The 24,770-nt window shown below is 39.9% G+C and overlaps 1 long non-coding RNA gene across 1 annotated transcript; it reads left to right on the top strand.

The window, feature by feature from the left end:
- The first annotated feature begins 9,083 nt into the window (after positions 1-9,083).
- Positions 9,084-12,195, top strand: LOC130705969 (uncharacterized). Its single transcript, XR_009006389.1, has 3 exons — positions 9,084-9,174; positions 10,931-11,144; positions 12,007-12,195. It is a non-coding gene; the product is annotated as an uncharacterized LOC130705969 (long non-coding RNA).
- Positions 12,196-24,770: the final 12,575 nt, after the last annotated feature.

The following is a 24,770-nucleotide window of genomic DNA, read 5'->3' as shown; positions in this document are numbered from 1 at the left end:
TCTCTCACTGTTTTGCTTTTGCCCAGGCTAGTCCTTACACAGCACACTATGTCCTGTCCACTACTCATTTGACTTGCCTGCAAAAAGAAAGGCTGAATATTTAAAGGTGCTTTTAGGGAGTACTTTTCAATATTTTTCACGTCAGCACACCGGGGAAAAAAATGATAACCTTCGTGTAGCATGCTAGAAAAACGTGGGCGTGATTTGGTTATGTATATAAATAAAGGCCGTGGTGAGAACATGTCTTTATATTTATTTATGTAACATAAATATAATATACATAGCATTAAGGAATATATTAAATACTGAATGTGTGTAAAACTTCCAATTTTCTTTTTTTAATCTTTTAAGGAGAAATTTCAGCTAGGTGCCATGAACAAGACTTGTTTATATCTGACTTTATACTTGAAGTAATGACACGTTTCCTGATCAGAAATTTTTAAACGAGGGCATAGAGTATGTGCATTCTTGACAATTACCATTGTGGAGAAACTTTGCCCAAGAAGGCTACAAAAACGTAAAACCATATATATATTTTTTACAACTGTTGAAATTGTATTTTAAAAATTTATAGTTCTTCTTTTTCCTTCATTGACAAATATAATGCTGAAGTTTGTAGGATAATGAGAATAAATTTTGAATCCACTTGAGCTCTTTTTCATATCAAATATTTCAAAAGATGATGAAGCCCTAATCTTTAAAACGTCCACGCGTTAGAGGAGTCATCCTGCATCTAGGCTGGTCACTACTGAAAGGGTACATCGACCACAAATACACAGAAGTGTCCGACAGAGTCAAAGTCCAAAATTTGGAGCTACCACTCTGAGCTGTTTCCACCAAGACAGTCCACTTGGCCTTCCTATACGCCTGCGCGGGCTGACTGCGCTCTGGCTGCATGCCTCGTTCCAGGCATCCTGGGACATCAGCCCTCCCAGAAGCTCCAGGGGTCTCTTGCCTACAGCTGGCAGCATCACACTCTCAGCTGGCTTCTGAAGTACATGCCTTCTTGGTTCCCCTCAGCACATGGTTAATGCCACCGCTGTGCTTGCCTGCTTTGAGGATTGTAGAGTACGCTGTCAGACTCTCACTCAGCCCAGGCTACCCTCTGAGGAACCCCTGGCTAACTTCTCACAGCTAGAGAGCGCCTCCCAAGGCACTGGCCTCTCTGCCCATCAGCCGCCCTGTGACCGATGGGATCAACATCTCACGGCACGTCGGTAACCTTTTTGACGCTAAGGTTCACTGGCTGGCAGCTCTGCTTTGAGGTGAGCTGTGGTTCTATTTCCCCATGCTAAGCAGCCATTTTTACCGCTCAGACCAATATTTTGATATGTCTTGTTCTATTCCTGATGCCTGTGGGCATTTTCTCTATGCTTTATTAAATATTTCCTGTCTTACGTTCTTTACAAAATGCCCTCCACTTTTAAGTCATGTCATGGTTATATATTCTGCTTCCTCGGTTTGTAAACTCCTTTGGCAAATACCATATTTACTCACAGAAGTGTCTAACATATGTATTTTAATGTAAAGAAGAAAATGCAAAGCCTCATTGCCATTGGTTGAGGAATACTTCTGATTGTTCCCTTTGCTGTGTGGCTCATGACTTGTCCCTGGTAGATGTTCTCTGCGAACTAGGGCTTAGGGAACATGTCAGCCAGGATAATCTGCTTTTCCATTCTGCAAACAAGTCAAAGACACACATATTCTTCTGGAATTTTTCTTGATTTCACCAGTATTTTGGCCACTGTTCTAATGAGTCAGGAGCTTTTGACTTTCTGTTGCTTCCCCCTTGGGATATGTGTCACATTTAGGAATAGTGACAACTCAGGAATAGAAGGAATTCAAGAGTGAATACTTAAAAGATGGTCCAAAGGGAATGGCAGCCACTGACTGTCTTCAGAAGGTTATAATCTAGCTGGGAAACTAAAAAGGCATAATGAAGTAGCTTGGGTCACCTTCTAAACAATGCGATTGCAGGTTTAAAAGTACAGTGTACAAGTTATTTGCAGGGAAGGAGCCATATTTTAGGCATCTGTTTGATCTTCATCAACACCTAGAATGGTGCAAACATAGAAAGTGCCCCCCGATTCCAGCTTACAAATTCCCGATGTTCCAAGTTTCTTTAACTTAATCATTCTTGTTCCCAGCAACAAATTGGAATCTGGATTTGACTTGAACACACACAAGCTGGGTATCCTTGGGTATTTACTAAACCTCCCCAGTAGACTCCATTTCCTGATCTATAAAAGGATAATGAAGTGATACCTCATAAAGGTGTCTGAAGAATACATAATACAATGACTTAAAACTTAGAACAGTGTCTGGCACCCATTATTAATTCCATAGATATTAACAATTGTGATTCCTATGCCCCCATCTTTTGTTACTTCTTATTGTGAACTCTCTGTTGCAGTGAAGTAGTTTCCTTTCTGATTCATGTATGAAACAAGACATGCTTGTTTCATCGATTATTTCAGCTACCCAGTAAACATTTTCAGAGCATTCCTATATGCCAGGCTCTTAGGTAAGCTCCCCACTGCCACCATGGAATGTCCGCCTCTCTTTTGTATCATTCATATATCTCATGTATAATCAAAATCCAGCTCAGGACTTACCCAGACATTTTTTGCAGTTATCCTACCTGCTAGAGGAAGGGTAGTTTGGCCTGGAAAGAGACAAACTGTTACATTAAGATAGTTGTGAAGAAATGAGAGTCCAGTCTAGAGAGTTGGTGGTAGAAATGAAAAGAAAGAATGCTCAAGAAACTGGTTAACTGGTGCTTTCCTGGGGGAGGAGAAATTAACGTTTGGTAGCAGTGTCAAAGGGAGACTGAGGTTTCACACTATACCTTTCATACCTTTTGAATTTTTGTGCTGGGTGCATGTTTAATTGCTTTAGAAATAAAAAGTGATGATTTGTCAAAAGAGGATCCCTCTAAAAAACGTAACAAAGAATGGATGTAATTGAAAGAAGTGCGACCACAGAATTAAAGAGATAAGAGACAGAGGAGTTGAGATCCACGAGGTAAGTGTTCAGTGGCCACTTCTGTCTCTTTTCTGTAGACTAGACTCCATCAATCAGCATGTTGAAAACTATGGACGTTGAGGTTGTTTTCTAGGAATGTGTTGGCTTTCTGGTTCAGATTGGTCCCTTTGTACTAGCAACCCACACGTGTAAAGTCCCATCAGTAGAAATCTGCACTTCCAAGTGTCTGGTCATAGAATTCCCTGAGAATTTGCTTTATAAAGAAAAAAGAAAATGGCTATCAAGAGGCCTATGGGAGTGCTCATAATTCAAAGTTATTGAGAGAGATGGTGAGGATCATTCAAAAGCCGTTTATAATTTGGTTTTGTCATGTATTACATGGCTCTTTTTAGTAGTTGCGGATTGAGTTTTGAAATAATACATTACTTAGTCCTAATTTAAAATAGGTGTAGGAGAGGGAAGGTTTGTATCTGTGAGCATTGGTGGGTAGAATTGTTCAGGAAGTTGCGGGAACTGTGCTGTGCTAAAACGCAGGAATCCAAAGGCTTGTATGTAAAGCATCCTATTAAGCGCTTAGCAGAGAAGAAGGTGGGCTATATTTGGTGCCTGACACCCATCAGTTCCACCAGCACAGAGCATGTAATCTGTGTGTGGATAAGAGAGTTTGGTGACCCTTCGTGGAGAAATTTCAGAGAAGAATAACTAACTCCCTTAAGACTAAACCAATGTTTGTTTGTTTTCCTAATGACAAAAGTAATATAGGTATATGGACATTCTAGAAGTTTGGAAAAAGAACAACAAAAGAATGAAAGTCAAGATAACTTCTTAATGGTGGAATTAGAGAAAAATGTATTCACTTCTGCACATCTCAACATTCACTTACCAACTTGTATCAGGTTAATTTAATTATGTAATTAAGAGGTGTAATAAGTATGTTTGGGTCTCAATTATTCTGTTTATCAAATACTAGACATCAATTCATGTTAGTCAAATGATTAAAAATAAATGAACATTATTTTGGTAATGCCAGTATGTTCATAGCATTTTACAGCCTGTAAACATCTTATGGACATTATCTTACTTTTGTCTTTCAAAGCTCTGGCACGTGGATGGGGCAGATAAACTCCCCTCATTTTATATTTGAAGAACCACGATTCAGAGGGTACATGAAGTGGCTTGCCTAAGCAGAGTGGAGCTCAGATCAAGATTTCCTGCTCCACTCTCCATTGCTCTTAATGCCTAATATATGTAACTCTGATTGCTGTTCATTCTAGAACTGCTCTAACTCCTTTAGGTGGACTATTAGGATGTAAGTTAGTAAACTGCTAGCCTTCACCAGACATCTTACAACATTCTGGGGAAGGTAAGGTGATATACTCATATAAATTTACCAGTAGTTATTCTGGAATGCAGACAATTTTAAGTGTGCACCCCCAGAGTTGATGGGATGGAATAGTCCTTGCCCCCAACCCTTTGCCCCCCTGTTCTCTCAGTCACCTGGAAGTTAGTGCACTGACTGTAAGAGTACACACACATTTCTTTAGTGCAGGGATGGGATCTGGTAGAGGAATGAGGGAAGGCTTCATAGAATTGACATCTGAGATGGTCCAGGAAGGAGTGGGTAGGATTTGACAGGTGGAGATCCAGGAAGAAAGAAATTCTGGGGGCCAGAACGGAAACAGAAAGAACAAAGGCAGGAAGAGGGGAAGCCTGAAGTCTGTCTGAGGAAGAGGGAGCTGTCTTGTCTGATGACAGCCGAACGGATGTGTAAGGGAGACGTCGAGGGAGACAAACTGAGACTAGATGTGTCAGAAGCTGTTTCTGTGACTAACCCATTCAGAATGAAATGTCTTTTTCCCAAACCGTAAACGAGGCTGACCAGAGCACCTGCTGCAGGAGCTTCCTGCCTTTGTCCCCAGACCACTGATCCCCAGCTACCCCGTTTCCTTATTTTTCATTCAGTTCTGCACGGTGGTTGGTTTTCCATCCCCCATAGCCATACTCACCACAATAGCCTTTCACTGTTGGGCTCCTCTTCTGCCCTTGATCTGCCCTTGCTCTCTTCCTCCCTGGGCCATGCTTGCTTATACTGTCAGGACACCTAACTCCTCACCCTCTCCCTTGACCATGGACGGTCCTTCCGCCCACTGAGGCCTCTCAAAGCTGGAAACAGCTGTGACTACTACTCAGCTCCTACGCTGTCTTCCCAAACCCACTCACGGCATGTGACGGCAAGGGGCCTTGAAGGCTAGACACAAGAGTTTGACTTGAATAAAATAGATATTTAGTCCCCCAAGTATGGGGCTATTAACCAAAACAATACTCCATGAATTTAGAATGCTGTACGATTGAGTACTAAAATCATCTCACACGTGGTTTAAAGTAAAATCTACCCAATGTTTCTCTGAGAAAGTTTTATTTTATTTGACTGTGAAAAGATTTTTAAAGTCAGTTTTTAGGAATGGAAAAAATATTCAATTAACCCAATCTTGTTTTCCTTTGTACCAGTTGCAAGGAAAAAAGCTCAATCAAAATAATTTTTATTCTGTCCTACCAAGATCATCCCACTCAAAAAAAAAAAAAAAAAAAATCCCCAGAAAAGAAAATTTAAAAAAGAGTGTGAGTTTGGGGTGGGAATGGAATTCTCATGGTCAGAGGAGGAAAGATTTCTGCTCTTTCCGTGAACTGGACATTTCAAGGAGAACCTAATGTGATTCAGCTTCCTCAAAACTGCTGCTTTTTGTTTGCTTTTGGCTTGTCCTGGTTGAGCAACTGGGCCAGTGGACAGGCGTTGATGAAAACAAGGCTGAGCTCCAAGGCTAAGGAGTATTTTTAGGTCTCGAGGAAGGTTTTTTTATTTGAAGGAAAGGATGATGATGTCATCCAAAGCACTAGTCTTGTGCAGAAGCCGGCACTTGGCAGGACTCGGGAAGCATACTTCAAAAGGAATGCAGCCAAAGGCCAAGCACTGAGAGACCAAATACTGTGGAGGAGACCCAGTTGTTCTTCTGGCCTATCTGAAAAAGTTGACGGCAGATGTTTGAGTGGATTTTCTCATTCTTTGTCCCTTTTATAAACTGTCAATGAACACAGGCATTTGCTCTGTTTTGATTGCCCCATGGGAGACTGAAGCCTCATGTTCTGTATTTTTCCCCATTGAGCAATAAGAATAAAAATAACCATTGAAACCCCCAAGATACATCATATCCTCATGGAAAGTGTTAGCTGGCCAATTTTGAACAATCCTGAAAGTAAAAATTATGTGAAGAAACAATGGATTGAAGATTGGATGCCTGTGTGTGTACACACGTGGGTGTATTGTGCGTTTACATGTACCCAGTATGCATTCATGTGCTTAATAAAAAGTGCCCTGTGCAGTCAGGAAAAAGGCAGGAATGACAGCTGTTCAAGGCTCATCACAGGGTAGCTGGGTGTTTAGATAGGCCTTCTCCCCTGAGGTCTTACTAGAACAAATGATTCTAACTTAGAATTCGGAAAATCAATAATTTAGGTGAAACAAGGAAATTGAGCTTCTAGGAACTGTCTTCAATTGAATCTTGTGATTTTTGTTGAGCTACTCAGGACCCGTGGACAAAGGCTTATGAACAAAAATTCTTTATCTGCAGACTGTTTTTTTTTTTTTAATTTTTATTTATTTATTATTTATGGCTGTGTTGGGTCTTCGTTTCTGTGCAAGGGCTTTCTCTAGTTGCGGCAAGTGGGGGCCACTCTTCATCGCGGTGCGCGGGCCTCTCACTATCGCGGCCTCTCTTGTTGCGGAGCACAGGCTCCAGACGCGCAGGCTCAGTAATTGTGGCGCGCAGGCTCAGTAATTGTGGCTCACGGGCCCAGTTGCTCCGCGGCATGTGGGATCTTCCCAGACCAGGGCTCGAACCCGTGTCCCCTGCGTTGGCAGGCAGATTCTCAACCACTGCGCCACCAGGGAAGCCCCTAGACTGCTTTTAACAATCTCTGGTATTGTGGGGAAGTTCTTCCAAAGGTACCATAGACCAGCTTTACTCAAAATGTGTCCTTGGTCCAGCACGACTGAAGAGAAAGGGGTTTTGTGGTCACATAAACTTGGGACACGCTGCCCTCCATGTCCTTCTCCTGAAGAGTAACTGTGCACATTGGCATGGATGAAGGCTCTTAGCATAAGTCTGACTTTATTGTTCTAAGTTTTTCATATACTGATTTAGCTATGGGACTTTTTTTCTTTCCCACTTTGTACTTGCACCATACTGCTAATGGCAGAAAGTATTTACACAACACATAGCTGTTCCTGAGCTTGATTTTTCTGTGTGTATGTCATTAATTACATCAGAGGTAATCAAAGTGGAGTCTGTGTGGACAGACCGCTGTATGTGGTCAGAGTCACCTGGGAACTAATTAGAAATGCAGACTTGGGGCCTCCCCCCTGAGACCTACTGAATCAGAATCTCTGCAGGTGGGGCCCAGGAATCTATATTTTCATAAACTCTCCTTGGATTCTTATCTCTACTAAAGTTTGAGAAGCCCCAGGGCAGCTGTTCAGTCAGAACTGAGGCCGACGATTACGTGTCTTAATGACAACCAATCCGCCATACCTTATGGATTCTCTCCTTGGTTTTTAAGCCCTCACCCAACCAGTCCAAACTTAGTTTACTTTTATCCCCAGCTCCACACCCTGCTTCCCTGTCTTCTGTGTGTACTCTGTTCTCACAGCCACCAAGCCTTGCTAATGCTGTCTTCACCTATTTTTATGCCACAGACCCCTTCTCAGAATGTTTTTAAATGCATACAGTGAAATACGTAAAATTTTGAAAGAAACTTATACTGAAGTTATACTGAAATAGTTAGCAAAATATTTTGAAAGCTGTGTTGCTAAAAGAAGCAAATATATTTGCACTTTATCATATAAGATCTAGAGGCAGATCTGTAACTGTTATAATTTCGAAGTGGTGATGTCTATAAACAATATTTTGAAATATCTACAACCACTGAAGTATGATATGAAAATATCTGTAAATTCTTTTGGTGACAAAGTCACAGGTACTGCTACTAGTAGTGGGGTTTGTCACCATATTTGAAGGAAATGGGCTCTAAGTTAATTTTCCATGATTAACTTGCTAATTTCTGACTACCTATCCAAACACCACTTAGTTTTCAAGACCCAGCAGATTTTTTCACCCATTCCAACCTCCACTGAGAACACACATTTCTGGAGTTTTTGTGTAAATATAACAATAACACCCAGCAAGGCACTGCAGCTGTTCATAAAATTCGACTTTGTGTTTTATCTCTCCCATCTCAGTGTAGGTTTCTTGGAAGCAGGGACCGGACTTGTGCTTCTTTTGAAATTCCTTCATCAGTGGCAACCAACCTGGTGATGGGCAGATGTACTCCAGTGGTTCTCAAACCTGGACACACATCAGAATTATGTGCAGATGCTTGGGTCCTATGCCCTAGGCCAGTGGTTGTCAAAGTGTGGCCCCCAGACCAGCAACATCAGCATCACCTGGAAATTTGTTAGAAATGCAAATTTTTGAACCCTACCCCAAACCTCCTGAATCAGAAACTCTGGAGGTGGAGGGGACAGCAGTCTGATTTTGATTTGCACTAAAGCTTGAGAATCACCGCCCTAGAGATTCTGATTCAGCAAGTATGGGGTGGAATTCAGGAAACTGTATGAAAAAAGTACCATTATTCAGTAAACTCCATGAGGTGAAGGGTACGGTTTAGTTTTGCTCACCATTCTTTCTCCAATACCTGTCTCAGTGCCTGGCATATGGTCACGACTCAAAATTATTTGTCAAATAAAAGAAAGAAATGTGACGTTTTTGAAGCCCACTAATTAAGTAAGGAACAGCTGTACGTCTTACTGTCTGGGGACTTCTATAGAAATTAGGTGGAGCAAGCCTTTTGGAAGATGAGTATTCTCTCCCTGCCATTTATTGCAGGGCAGCATCAACTGTTTAATAAATGATGCACCTGTGGCTCATCTAATAGTTCTAGCTACTGATTTAAGTTGTGGGAGAATTTTGAGAAACAAGACTTAAAAAGTAAAAGTGTTCAGCAAGTCAAATTAAATTTTGCATTATTTTTTTTCTATCAGGAGAACTTGCCATGTTGAGCTTGTTACCAAACCAAACTGGGTCCATCGCCTGACGTGCAACAAAGCCACTCTTCTGATGCCAGACTGTGATGAAGGTAAGGGCAGCACTTATTGCAGGCGCCAAGCCAGGAGGATGCGCAGCTCATGCTCGAAGACCTGAACTCCCTGATGACTTTCAGGAAAGGGTTTTTAAAGACAGTGTGAAGGAGGGGGTCGCAGGTGTGCGATCAGCTCATGCACAACTCTCTCATTGGTTGATGGTGAGGTAACAGGGTGATGTTTCAGGAGTCTCAATCAACCTTCTGGTTCCAACCTTTCTGAGGTCTGTGTGCCTAGTGGTCAGCAGTTTTCATCTGGCGGGAGTTTGGTTTCTGTAAAAACAACCCAAGTATATGGCTCAGGATTTTATCTATAGCCCTTTGAGGAGGAACTAAGATTCCTTGACTTTGTTTTATGGCTAAACTATTATTGTTTTGTCTTACTTGACTGCTTTCCTTTGTTTTTGCATCTCGTCACTTCTCTGATTAAATTTGCTCTCTGGAACTCAGGAAAGGCCTAGGAGGCTAAAGGTTTTCTACAAAAAAGAGGTGAGGGACAGAGGGTGGGGGGTTTTCCCCAGGAAGGCCCCATAGGGTCCTTCTCGTTTCAAACGCTCTGGGGTTTTCTGATCTTTCTGACAACAGTATGATATGAGCTCTTGTACCCTATAGAATGAAGGAGGAAAATCCTTCTGCATTCCACCTTCAGATATAGGTCGAATAAACTAAAGCTACAAAGGGGTGTCATTTACATTCAAATAAAAGGTTGTCAGAGACTATACTTTGCTCTTTAAATAGTGTGTCACTGGTGTGTTGATCCTACTATGTGCAAATCGTTGTTTAAGACCAATCAGGGAAATCTGAAATGTATTCCTACTCTCCAAGAGCTCAAACCCAGGAGAGAAGGTGGGGCAGGAATACAACTAGAATCCCTCCTCATCCTCATTAGTGCTCGACAGAGCCCTTATCCAGTGTATTTCTTTTTTTGTTTATCTGTTCACTTGTTTGTGAGTTTATTGTCCAGTGCCTTTGCACTAGAATGTAAGCTCCAAGAATCTCATCCACCACTGTATCTGACCAGCAGTTAGGGTGTTTCCTGGAGCCTGGTGGACACAATAACTATTTCTTTAGTGAAATGCTTATAAAGCACATACAAAGTTAAATGTGTGAGTTACCACTTTTCAAGTGTTAGATCCCACATTTGGGTCTTTATTTTCACCAAGCTCTGGATTCACATGGCTCTGCGAGTTTCAAGTCTTGGTTCTGAAATTTACTGCCATGTGGCCTTGACCACATTTACTTAACTTCTGACAGTTTCTGTTGCTTCCTTCACTGTAATACTGTGAGGACTAAAGGACATAATGCAGATACGGTTCTTAGCACCATGCATGGTAATTATTAGCGGTTATGGAAACAGAACATTTTAAGCCTTGTCTTCTTAAATTCAACCCTAACTAGAAATTATAACTGAAGACAGAAACTACAGACCCTGGGTGGCAGTTTTAAACAAAAACTTGAAGGGGATGGGGGGGCTGTGAGAAAATGAGCTCTCCCCTGGTCATCACATGCTGTCAGAAGAAAAAGATTAGCACGTATTTACATAAGATTTAAGATAAATCAGTAGTCCCTCTGCATTGTCCCGCTGAAGTTTAATTTCTCTCTAAGTCTCTTTATTAAGATGAGCAAAGAGATTTCCTGTAATATTTTAAAATGTGTTTTGCTAGTTCCAAGGATCTTTGACTCATAATTGTGAAGCTATGAATGTTTTTATAAGAAACTATATACATTACAAAAATTTTTTTTCTTGCTGCAGCCGCTGTGGAGAACAGTATGGAGGTTCCTTAAAAAACTAAAAATAAAGCTACCATATGATCTAGCAATCCCCCTCCTGGTCATATATCTGGAAAAGATGAAAACTCTAATTCAAAAAGAATTATATATACAATGGAATGTTAGCCATAAAAAAGAATGAAATTATGCCATTTGCAGCAACATGGATGGACCTAGAGATGATCATACTAAGTGAAGTAAGTCAGACAGAGAAAGACAAATATCATATGATATCACTTATATGTGGAATCTAAAAAAATGATACAAATGAACTTACTTACAAAACAGAAACAGACTCACAGACATAGAAAACAAACTTATGGTTACCAAAGGGGAAAGGGTGGGGAGGGAGGGATAAATTAGGATTTTGGGATTAGCAGATATACACTACTATCTATAAAATAAACAACAGGGACCTACTGTATAGCACAGGGAACTATACTCAGTATCTTGTAATAACCTATAATGGAAAAGAATCTGATAAAATTAATATATATATATCTGAATCACTTTGCTGTACACCAGAAACTAACTCAATGTTGTAAATCAACTATACTTCAATTTAAAAAAACTAAAAAAGTTTTTCTTGCCATTGTTTGTAGAAAGCTGATTTAGCTCGCTTCAAGTGGTAAGCTGTGTCATCAGAGGAAATTTTACTCAGTGATCTTGTGATAATTAAACTCACCATGACTTCCAAATATGACTCCAGTTTACTCCAGCAATATTAAAGGACTTTAAGATTAGGAGGGCAGCTAAAGGAATTCCCTCCTGAAGCAAGGTGTTTTACACATATAATTAAAGTGACTGAGAATAAGTTTAAAACACAAGGCAGGGCTGAATTTACCTTGAGAGTATTGTTGTTTATTCTGTTGAAGTAATTTCAAGTTCTAGTCTTATTATTTGAGGCTTCAGTAATTCTACCAAAGGGAGTTTTTAATGTGTCTGCAGAAAATATATGTGTTACATAATCACTAAATAGCATTTTTCAGAGCCATGTTTTTCAAACTGTTTCTTTCCATTGCTGAGGTGAGATGGACCTTTCTGTGTGTTTTTCCAAAGAAGCTGCAAAGTCCCCGCTGGTGTGTTCTGTGAGGTGCATCGTCTGGTGGTGCAGGTGCCTCACCTATGCCGGGGCACCCACCTGGGACGGCCGTGAGACCTGGTGAGAGAACTGTCAGATCATGAAGCTCTTCAAGCTTCTAGTTTCTCATCTGTCAAGTCAGGATAATAACACCTGTCCTTCTTTAAGGGTCACATACAAAGTTGTGTGCAGAGGGTTTTGTAAATGGCAAAACACTGTATAACACTATATGTACGTATGTGTGCATGCGTATGTATCTATGTATATACATGTATACATACATATTACATATATGTAAACTATTAAATATACATGTGTAAGTTATTTCTGCCAATGTTCTTTAATGGTTTGCTTTTATAAACCCTTTGGGAGGTGCTCATCAAGGGATTTCTGTGGGTCTAGAACTTGCTACTCACTCTCTAAACCTCAGTTAGTAACACTGAATATGACTGGTCCTCATCTTTAAGAGCACAAGATAGAGCATTCTTTTCACAGTTTAACACTACCTTGGTTTTCTTTCTCTTGTGAAAAGTATTGGGAAATGCAAATTAGTAAACACTTACTAACCCTGGATCTTCACAAGAAGAGTCTTCTTATTCCTTGACAACTGCTTCTTACTGGGGGAACTGGGCCTTGGATGGCCAAGGGACAGGTCTGGCCTGAACAAAAAGCCCTGCTGGCCAGGAAGGATCTGGCTGTCACTTGGCACAAACGTCCCTTCTCTTGTGACAGCCTCTCGCAGACTTGATGAGCCTGCCTCCAGACTTCCAAGGCTCTTCTCTCAGACCTCTTTCCTCCTGCAGCTACGTGCTGGTGAAGTTAGTTTTTTTAACAGTAAATAATACATCGCTCTGTGTAGTGATAAACTTTTTAAAATGAAGGATGCAGAGTAAAAGTGAGCCACCTCCTCCCCTCTGTCCCTTCTGTCCCCATTAGCTGGAGCATGCCCTCCAGACCAGTTGATGTGCAGCTTCCATATAAAGACATCTTCCTGTACATTTTGCTCTACGTTTTCCAAACCTTTTCATATCAGAGTATATTTCGATACACCTATTCCATAGTATGAATGTATATCGTTTAACTTCTGATGGATATTTCTTTCTTTGTCTTCTTTCTCACTGTTTCTCTTTGCTGTTACAAATGATGCTCCCAGCAGACATTCTTGTACACACACACACACACACACACACATTTCTGAAGAACATTTGTAATCTTGTTTTATACAGTTAGTTATTTAATGTAGCTAAATTTTATTTTAATACATAATGTGATGTAACTGTACTTTGAAAGAAATAGATATCCATTCATTCCCAACCATTTATTGAATAGACCATCTTGTTCCTGTTGGTCTAAGACGTTAAATTTATCCTGAGCTAAATTTGCACATATACCTGCTTCTGACTCCTCTGGTGATTTATTTGTCTTTCTACAGATCTATTTGTCTGTACCAACCATACTTTCCATGTCATACAGTAAGGATAATCTTATAGGAAGTTTTCAAATCTGGTGGGGCAGGTCTTCAAACACTGTTCTCAAAATGTTTTCATTATCCTTGTTCACTTTTTTCTTCTGGCTGAGATTTGGTGTTAGCTTCTCAAGTTCCATTTTAAAAATTACATTGGAAAATTTTAAAAATTAACATATAGTAGAACTAACTTTGGGGGGAATGTACAGTTCTGTGAGTGTTGACATGTGTGTAGACTTGTGTAGGCACCACCACAGCCAGGATACAGAACAGTTTTATCAGCCCTTTTATTGTCAGACCCTTCTCCAGCCATAGCCCCTGACAACCACTGTCTGTTCTCTGTCACTATAATTTTGTCTTTCTGAGGATGTTATATACGTGGAATCATATAGAATGTAGCCTTCTGAGACTGATCTCTCACTCAGCATAGTGCCTTTGAGATTCACCCAAGTTCCTGAGTTATTGTTAAGTAGTATTCCATGGCATGGATGTACCCCAGCTTATTCATTCTCCTCTGCTGAAGGACATTTAGGTTGTTTGCAGTTTGGGGACACTATAAAGAGAGCTATCTTAGACATTCATGTACAGATTTTTGTGTGAACATAAATTTTCACTTTCCTTGGCTAAATACCAAGATGTGGGATTGCTGGGTTGCATGCTGAGTTTATGTTTAATTGTAAAAACTGCCAAATTCTTTTCCCCAGCGGCAGTCCTATTTTGCATACCCACCAGCGATGTATGAGAGTACAAGTTCTTCCGTATCCTTGTCAGCAGTTGGTGTTGTCAGTACTTTTCATTTTAGTCATTCTGATCAATGTGTACTGGTATCTCATCATGGTTTTAGTTTGCATTTCTCTAATGATTAATGATGTTGAACATCTTTTCTTGTGCGTATTGGCCATCCTCATATCCTCTTTGGTGAAAGTGTTCAAATCTTCTGCTCATTTTAAAAATGGGTTTTTTTCCCCTTACTATTGAGTTTTGAGAGTTCTTTATATATTCTGGATACAGATCCTTTTTGTGTAGTGTATATGATTTAGGTTTTACATTGGAACTTTGATTGGCAATGTATTTAATTTATAGATTAATTTAGGAAGCACTGAGATCGTTACAATGTAGCATCTTTATATCCAGGAACATGATAGTGTTTTTTAAATGATTCAAGTCTTTTATGTCCTATGAAGTTTTATAGTTTTATTCATATGCATCTTGCTCATTTTTAGTAGTTTTATTCCTAGATATTTTGGAGTTTTTGTTGCTACTTGAGTGAGATTTGTTTTCCATTATATTTACTAGTTCATTTATAGTTGATGAATGTAGTTGAAAAGAAAGCTGTTGTTTTTTGTGTGTTGATCTTGTGTCATAACTACTTAATAAAGGGTCTTACTAGTTGTTTTCTTTAGGCAGGTTCCCAGAGACAACTCCTTCCCTCTCACTTCCTGTCCTTCCCTTATGTAAACTAGGGATGGGAGTGGAGTTGGGTGTTGGTCCTGTGAATTCTGCTGAAATGACAGATGCTGGCCATTGCTGAGGGTCAGGAACTGGCCCCAGTTGCTGTGAGGTACTTAATGCCATTGTTCTCAACCGTGGGTTCAAGAGCTAATCGCATCAGACAAACAAACACATTTTATCAGTTCATATTTATTCAGCTCAAGTAACAGAGTAGTTAAGTGACATTTACTTTTTAAAATGTGTTTTCTTTTTCTCACATAACAAGAAATCTGGAGGTAGGCCATTGCTGGTGTTGGTTCACTGCTTCAGTAATACCACTGGGACTCCAAACTCCTTTAGACTTTTTTAAAAATAAACCTTTTACTTTGGAATAATTTTAGATTCACGGGAAAATCACAAAGAAAGTACGAAGAGTTCTCATATACGCTTCCCCCAGTTTCTCATAACATTAATGTCTTGTGTAACTAAAGAACATTTGTCAAAAGTAAGAAGTCGGTACATTACTATTAACTAAACTACAGGCTTTTTTGGAATTTGGAATTTCGTCAGTTTTCCCAGTAATGTGTTAGTCCTGTTCCAGAATCCAATCCAGGGTACCACATTGCATTTAGGCTTCATGTCTCCTTAGGATCCTCTTGTCTCTTTCTCTTCATGTCTCCTTAGGATCCTCTTGTCTCTTTTCTCTTCACTTGTTCTTCATGACCTTGACACCTTTTGAAGAGTACTAGTCAGTTTGCAGAATGTTCCTCAATATGGTTTGGCTGGTGTTTTCTCATACTTAGCCTGGAATTGTTGGTTTGGGGGGCGCTACCACTGAGGTGGAGTGCCCTTCTCACTGCATCAGATCGGGGGATATCAACATGATTAATCCCTGGTGATGTTAGCCTTGTGATTGTCAGCTGATAGTGTTGAACTTGATCACAGAAGTAGTGTCTGCCAAATCTTTCAGTCTTTTTTTTTTTTTTTTTTTTTTTTTTAAGGATTTTCTTATTTTTATTTATTTATTTTTTATTTTTGGCTGTGTTGGGTCTTCGGTTCGTGCGAGGGCTTTCTCCAGTTGCGGCAAGCGGGGGCCACTCTTCATCGCGGTGCGCGGGCCTCTCTCTATCGCGGCCCCTCCCGTCGCGGGGCACAGGCTCCAGACGCGCAGGCTCAGCAATTGTGGCTCACGGGCCCAGCTGCTCCGTGGCATGTGGGATCTTCCCAGACCAGGGCTCGAACCCGTGTCCCCTGCATTAGCAGGCAGATTCTCAACCACTGCGCCACCAGGGAAGCCCCCCCAGTCTTTTTATTATGGAGAATTTGAAACATACACAGAATTAGAGAGAAGATGCATGTATGTCTGTCTTCAATAGTTATCTATTTATGATTGATCTTGTTTCATCTATACCTACACTCACTTTCCCAGCAGCCCCCACTGGGCTATTTTGTAGCAAGTTATAGACATCACAGTATTAATGTATAAATATTTCAGTATGGATCACTAAAAGATAAGGACTTCTAGAAAAATAGCCACAATATCATTAACATTTCTTAAAAATGTAACTATAACTTTGAAGCTGTTTCTGTTTTCCCACTCTGCCCTCCTTGGCATGTGGTTCTTTATCTTGCTGTTTAACAGTTGCAAGAGAGCTTCTCTGGCTTCAGCCATCACATCAAAATTCAAGGCCAGGCACTGGGAGGCAGAGTAGCAAGAAATCATCTTTCCCAGACCCCTCCTTCCCTCACTTGCACCAGCAGACTTCCGAATGTGTTTCATTGGCCAGAACTATGTCACGTGGCTACCACAAGTAACAAAGGAAGTTGGAAAAGCAAGTGTCTGGCTTTCCAACCTCTGTAATAGAGGATTACGTGGAATAATAAGGTGGGGCATAGTTGTTAAGTAAGCCATCATACAGTGTCTTTCACACTAATTTGGGAAGAGAAAAATTTCACTTGGTACCTCTCTCCATTCTGTGAAACTAGTCATTAGGATTGGACAAGGACAGAGTGGAGTTGGCAGCAGGAGTAGCTGAGCTCGCTGAGCCATGGCCATGATCATGTGTTACTGCCCTTGGCTTGATGAGGCCTTCAGGCTGGGACATGGCTGCGTCTGTTAGTGGAGGCTGGGGCCGCGTGGGGCTGGAGCCAGGCAACCACTGTAATTTGTCCTCAAACGACTTGAAGAAGTAGGTGGCATTTAAAGAATGTCATTCCATAGGACGTAAAATTGGGGCATTTCTAGATTACTGAATAGACTGAAGTAAGTACGTGCACTACCAAAGTAGTGAGTCTGTAAGAAAAGTTTAATTTTGATGACTTTAGCAAGAGTTTTGCAAAAAAAAAAAAAAAAAATTAGAAAGAAGCTACCAATTTTCAATGAATCTAAGGTGTACCATTGTTTTATATATTTCTAGGAAAGAAAACGTGCTGCCAATAAACTATGCTGTACCATTGAGTCTAAGGTACATCCTGGCTTCAGAAATGTTGAAATGTGGGGAAATGTATCTTAGTATTGATGAAATATGGCACTTAAGATTTACACAAGTAAGTTTTGAGTTTTATATCATCGTATTTAAACTTTATAAAAATTGAGGCATGATTGGATCAATGGAATTTCACCTATGTAACTAACATGGAGATTAAGATGTAACACTTTTTCACCATCTCAGGAAGTTTCCTTGTGTGCCTTCCCAGTCAGTCCCAATCACAAAGGTGGCCACTTTCTGATTTCTTTTTTCACCACAAATTAGTTTTGTTTGTTCTGGAACTTAATATAAATGGAATCCTTCAGTTTGTACTCTTGTGTCTGGCTTCTTAATTCAGCATAATATTTTTGAGATTTATCCATCTTTGTAAAAATATAATAGTTGCTTATCTATTCTGTTGATGGACATTTGGGTTGTCTCCTTTTTTTTTTTTTTTTACTACTATAGTAAAAGCTTCTATGAGCATATGTCTACAAATCTCTGTACAGCGTTGAATTTTTATTTCTTTTGTGTAAATACCTAGAGTGGAATTACTAGATTGTAGGGTGGTGTATGTTTAACTTCATAATAAAATACCAAACAGCTTTTCAAAGTGGTTTTGCCTTTTTTTTTTTTTTTTTTTTTTTTTAAGAAATTCACGTTCTTTTATTTATTTATTTATGACTGTGTTGAGTCTTCGTTTCTGTGCGAGGGCTTTCTCCAGTTGCGGCGAGTGGGGACCACTCTTCATCGCGGTGCGCGGGCCTCTCACTGTCGCGGCCTCTCTTGTTGCGGAGCACAGGCTCCAGACGCGCAGGCTCAGTAATTGTGGCTCACGGGCCCAGTTGCTCCGTGGCATGTGGGATCTTCCCAGACCGGGGCACGAACCCGTGTCCCCTGCATTGGCAGGCAGATTCCCAACCACTGCGCCACCAGGGAAGCCCCCGGTTTTGCCTTTTTATACTCTTACCTGCAAGGTATAAGAGCTCCAATTTCTCCATATCCCCCAAACACTAGAAATTGTTAGTCTTTTAAATTTTAACTAAATAGAAGGTGTAAAGAAGTATCTCATTGTGGTTTTAATTTGCACTTCCCTGATGGCTAATGAAGTTGAGTGTATTTTCATGTGCTTCTTGACCACTTGGATATCTTCTCTTGGGAAGTTCTCATTCAGATCTTTCATCTGTTTTTTAAAATTGAGTGATTTGGTATTTTCTTAATGAATTGTAGGAATTCTTAATCTCTCCTGGGTATTGAGTTCTTTCTCATCTATACATTTTACTAGGAACAGTCACTTAAATGAAGGAAAACCATTAGAGCTGAAGCAAGTTGTGAAACTGAAGTCAAACTAACATTTACTGAATGGCTACCAGAGAGTAGGCTCTTCATGGCCAATATTTCCCCTCATCCTCACTATGCAGGGGGAGAATTATTTTTTGCTCTATGATCCTGGAACATAGAAAGGTTCAGTAACTTGCTCAATGCTGCCCAGCTTGTAAAGACTGGGATTCAAAAAGTTCTGTGTGAATCCTTCCTTTAAAAATATTTCTTGGGAATTCCTTGGCGGTTCAGTGGTTAAGACTCAGTGTGCTCACTGCCATGGCCCAGGTTCAATCCCTGATCGGGGAGCTAAGATCCCACAGGCTGTGCGACACGGCCAAGAAAAAGAAAAAAAAAAAAAAAACCACAATAAAATAAAGATCTTTAAAACAAAACAAAACAGAACTTCTTAAAAAGGAGTAGACTTGTATTAGATGGCCTCTATTTCCCCTTTTATCTTGAATTATATAGAAGGGACATTTAATTTTTTCAGTGCTTGGACCTCTAGAATCTTTTTCTGTCCCTGAATTAGGGCTAGTATTCTTCATAGAATCAGATTATGGGCAATGGCGGATTTATAAAAAACAGCAATGATCCAGGATAAGGAGAACCAAGGAAAAAAATAGACAGAGGAATCTGAAGCAAGCTGAAAAGACAGTTTATATGCAGAGAATACTGAGGCAGAAAGTCAAGATGAAAGAGCAAATCAAAGCCAGGTCAGAAGTTGGAAGCCGGCAAGTCTCCAAAAGCTGGAGGTCAAGACAGAGCAGGGCTATAAAGTCAGGGAGGAGAAACAGATGCTCAGGGATAAAAGGGCCATGAAATTCACAAGAAGCCTGCCTGAAACATGTAGTTTTCCTGCTATAACAAGATCAACCATAAGCTTCCCAAAATATGACTATCCCAGATCTAGAAGCTCAAGGGGGTCCTTCAGTTCAAGAACCTGCCGTAACTGGCAGGTCCCATCAACATAGATGCCTGTGAAAACCTCCAGCCTTGTTCAGTTGGGACTCTTAGCTGTCAAGTTATAGAAGAAATGCAAATCTAATTTGGCATTAATTTATGCCAACAAACAAAAAAAATGTGTTGGTCTGTATTATTCAGAAATTGAAGGGAGTGAATCTGACTTCAGGCATGGTTCAGTTTTGGGATTCAAATGATGCCTCCAGGAATGTCCCTTTCTCTTGCTTTCTTGGCTATGCTTTTCTCTGTATTGGCTTCATACCTAGACAGTCTCCCACTCTGTGGTGGGAAATGTAGCCAGAGACAGTGCTAGCCTTTTATTGTCCTTCTGGTTAGAGAGCTCGGAGGAGAAAGAAAACCTTTGCCCAGGAGTCCCAGTACCAATTTTGATCGGCTGGCTCATGTCACCTTTTCTTCCTTAAGTAAGGTTACCAGATAAAATATAAGACTCTCAGTTAAAACTTAATTTCAGATAAACAAAGAATCATTTAAAAAGTATTTTAAAAGTCCTCTGTAATATTTGAGACATGCTTCTACCAAACGATTAATCTTTTATTTTTCTGAAATTCAGACTTAAGTGAGCATTGTATATTTTTATTTGCTAAACTTGGGAACCCTATCCCTACCCCAGTCACTTGTGACCGAGGGGATGGTGGACTCCTGAATCCTGGGAGTTGAGTTAGTTTCTGAATCATGGGGATTAGGAATGGGGGAGGGTTAGTTGCCTAAAGAGATTCAGGGCAGACAAAAAACTTGTGTCCACTCTACCTCCTCTTCCTTCCTGGACTCCCAGTTATGTATAGACTTTGCCAGGATACCCATCTCACGTTAAAACTGAGATCATCATCTTCACATTCTTTTTGGTAAAACTGCCCATTACTAACAACAAATGTCACCGTTCCTCTGGTTCCTAGTTGCAGAATTTTAAAGTTTATGTTCTTCATTTCCTGATTCATCTTTGGTACCTAAATCCATAGCTTGAAAGCCCAGTAACTACTTATACCTGTCTTACCAAAGAAAGTCTTGCATTGCAGTATCTGACTCAGTTACAGTCTAGTGCTAGCTCAGAGGCGCTCAGAGCGGTCCCCTTGGCAGTCAGTATGAACCTGGGAATTCAGATGCAGCACATTTGTTGATTCGAGAGATCATTCTGCTTTTTATAAAAATTTTAAAAATTATTATTTTGTGAAATAATGTATTGTGTCATAGGAGCAAAATTTAGACCTTAGCTGGGGTGGGGAATGAATTCAAGAATTTTTCCTATTTGTCAGGATTACTATTACAGCACTTTTATATCACCTTGTCATCTTCTCAACCTGTGTACCTCAACCATCTGTATGCATATCTGATAACTTTCAGAAGACATTCTTTTATGTCCAGTTATGTCAGTTTATATCATTGGCAAATGTTCCTTCAAAATTGTCAGAAGTCTTAGTAAATTGGGTTTACTCCCTTGGAAAAGTTCGTGTGATAGTTGCTGAAAAACCAGGCTATTTTATGGAAAAGTTCTTTCCTCTGGGAGCTATTGGATTTGAATGATCCGTATGTCTTCTTTTGAGCAGGTCACCCAAGAAATGAGTTGACCTTCGAAGGAAATTTCACAATAATCTTCCTCTGGCTAATCTCTGGCAATCAAAACTAATAAAATCAAGAGCTAGGGAAGCACTGACTCACCCTTTGAAACCTTAGGTTTATGTTGAGATTAGAGACAGTATAGGAATTTGAAGCTTCATATTAGTCTACGGGCTGGTGCTTTGATAAAAAACAAGCAACAACAACAAAAAGCCCATGTAGGTGACAAAGATGGAAGATAAAATAGACCAATATCAAGAAAAATGGCATTCTGAGTTTTGATCTCAGGGAACTAGGCCTTTGTGTTTCAGGAATGAGAGAAATGACGTATTTCAAACCCAAGTTAATGTTTTCCTCTTAGTTAAATTGTTCATGACTGAATGGTCTTTGTATATGTGAAGAAAATGATTCCTTCTCTCCCTTATGTTCTATTGAAAACAGTGGGACAATTATTATTATTATTATTATTACTATTTTTGGCTGCACCGCACAGCATGTGGGATCTTAGTTCCCCAACCAGGGATCAAACCTGAGCCACCTACAGTGGAAGTCTGGACCACTGGACTGCCAGGGCAGCCCCATAATTAACTCTTCCTACTGATTAATCTGATAATACAAACTCTTAAATGTGTGGACCCCAAACTTAGAGCTTCTTGTAAAGATCAGATATTCAAAAGAAGTGTAATTCATCAAGGATTCCCCTTTGGGGGAAAAATGCTTAAAAGGTCAGTCAGCTCTAATTAGATAAGTACAGTGGTCATAGGATCTAAAATATTAGATTTTAGAAGGTAGATTCGATTCGATTCAATCAGAAGGTGGAACAGTTGAGAGGGTCTAAGGAAAGATTAACGCATGAGAGTGGAGTGACCGTGCCAATCGCAAAAAGGATTTAAAAGGACACATTTCAGGTCTGTCAGTGGGAAATGGTGGAGACGGCATGGGGAAAAGGGGTTGGGCCCCTTTTACAAATATTTTCTTTAATAGAGGGACCTTGTGGAGGAAGAGTGACCTACAGCTTGTGTGGGAAAAGGGGAATCTGGTGAATTCACTATGACCTTAAGTGCCCAGAGGAACTTATGACCTTGGCTCAGGAAGCAACATGATTATAGGACAGACATTTCCTATAAACTCAGTGAGTAAAATCTGCTGTTTCAAGGTTTCTATGAAATAAATTTAAGACATGTGATAAATATTTTATTTTAAAAATATATTGGTAATGGCTTATTGAAATTAGCACTATTTTCCACACCCTTTCTGGGTATATCAGGTTTAAATAAAGTATCTTTCGGAGAAAGAATAACTAGTATAATTAATAGTCACTTGCTATCTAGGTAAAGCCTTTTTGGTATAATTTCCCAAAATTGAGAGAGTAAATGAGTCTAACTGGGAAACACGCCTATTAGCAGGACATGTGTTTCCAAGTCTTTGTTTCCAACAAAATCAAAGAAAAACTCTAACTGACCTACCAACCGATCGTTAAAAATAGTTTTTTATAGACCGCTGTGTGATTTTAGGCATATAACTTGTGCACACAATAATAAAATATTAATTTCTATGATGAAATTCCTTTTCTTCTGTTTATATGAATGAAGCTTCAGCACTTGCATAAAAAGAAAAAAAAATAACAAAAGATTTAATTCTGGAAACTATTTCTCAAAATTAGTAATACTTATCCATGGATTTATGAACTCATTAAAATATAAAAAAGCCACATCCATCTCATTAAAAAATACCTTTCCAATACAACTTTACTATTTATGTTTGGTCATTATTTATCAAAACCTTTCACATACTTAGATTTTTTGATCAAATTTTTACTAACAATAATTGTAGTAATAGCAATGCAGAAAAACCTTACAGTCACAACAAATCTCAAATAATAGACATATTTTATTGCACAGATGAATAATAGTTTACTTAATAATAGCAAAAAGAACATTACATTGTGATCAAATTCTGGGGAAGAAATAGGATAGAAATACAATTTTTAAGTGATAAAAAGAACAGTAGAAAATTTGGCCTGTTATAGAAGAGCTCATTCATCTATTTTAGATGTTGGAAACCACTTGCCATTGTATTTAGATTCTGTTGTGTACACATAAAAGAATGAATTAACAATTTTATTTTAAAATGTCAAAAGTTACACAAGAATATTTCTTTCGAGGGGAATTCCCTGTGGTCCAGTGGTTAAGACTCTGGGCTTCCAATGCAGGGGGCACAGGTTCAATCCCTGGTTGGGGAACTAAGATCCCACATGCCACACGGCATGACCCCCCCCCCCAAAAAAAATCTTTGGGACTTCCCCGGTGGTCCAGTGGTTAAGACTCTGTGCTTCCACTACAGGGGCATGGGTTCGATTCCTAGTCGGGGAAGTTCCCCATGTCGTGGGGTGTGGCCAAAAAAAAAAAAAAAAGATTTCTTTTGCAATCATCTAAAACTGATAATGAAAGATTTTAGATGTCAACCTAAAAATGTGTGAGGGGACACATAGTTTTTCAAAATTCTTTCAGTTGTACATCAACAACAACAAAAACTTGATCATGGCTTCAACTTTGGCTCAGGCCATGTGCCCCATCCATCCCTGGAGGTAGCAGGAGGGGAATCACCTTCCCTGGAACTGTCTAGATACCCAAACAGAAACTGGAGAATATTGGGATGGATCAAAAGAGATTGGCTGATTCAGAGGCAAGCAATCAAAAGTATAAGGGCAGAGACAATTGAAAGGTCAGTAGAGTCAATATGGGTATATGTGCTTGTTTGAAGGCAGAAGGGAAGAACCAGTGGTGAAATGGGGTCTAGAGGTCCAGTTGAGGTATCCTGGGGGAGGAGGGGAAGGGAGGGGATTTAGACAGAGAGAGACAGCAGGTGTGTGGCTTTGTAAATAGGTTGTAGCAACTAACTCTGACGTCCGTGAACTTGAACTGCGTGATAGCTGGATGGGCACAGCTGGTGGTTATGGCTGAGCATAGTCTCCTGGGGATTGCTGTGGTAACAGAGCAGTTTTCTTCTGCAAGGTCTAACCATAGCCCTACCCCCACGCAACATGAGAGCAAAACCCAGCTGTTGGATTATTATTAAATGGATATTCTTCAAAGGGTCTAAACGTCCAGTTGTAAAATGAATAAGCTCTGGGGATCTAATGTACAGATTATAGTTAATGATTCTGTATCATCTACTTGAAAATTGCTAAGGGAGTAGATTTTGTATGTTCTCCCCACAGAAAAGAAATGGTAATTATGTGACAGGATGGAGAGGTTAGCTAAGGTTATGGAAGTAATCATTTTAGGGTACATAAATGTAACAAATCAACACATTGTGTACCTTAAACTTACACAATGTTATATGCCAATTGTATCTCTGGGGGAAAAAAGATATTGTTGTTTATTATGCTTGGACATGACCCCACAAATAAAAATGGACTTCCAGGGCATAAGATGGGGTTCCTGAACTTACCCTTTCTTGGTTTCAAGCAGCAACCATGGGAATTCCCTGGCAGTCCAGTGGTTAGGACTCCATGCTTCCA

The sequence above is a fragment of the Balaenoptera acutorostrata genome, chromosome 20 (assembly GCF_949987535.1).
Source record: "Balaenoptera acutorostrata chromosome 20, mBalAcu1.1, whole genome shotgun sequence".
In the NCBI taxonomy this organism is placed as follows: Eukaryota; Metazoa; Chordata; class Mammalia; order Artiodactyla; family Balaenopteridae; genus Balaenoptera; species Balaenoptera acutorostrata.
Note: the sequence above shows the minus strand (reverse complement) of the source record. Positions and strands in the feature narration are given on the sequence as shown.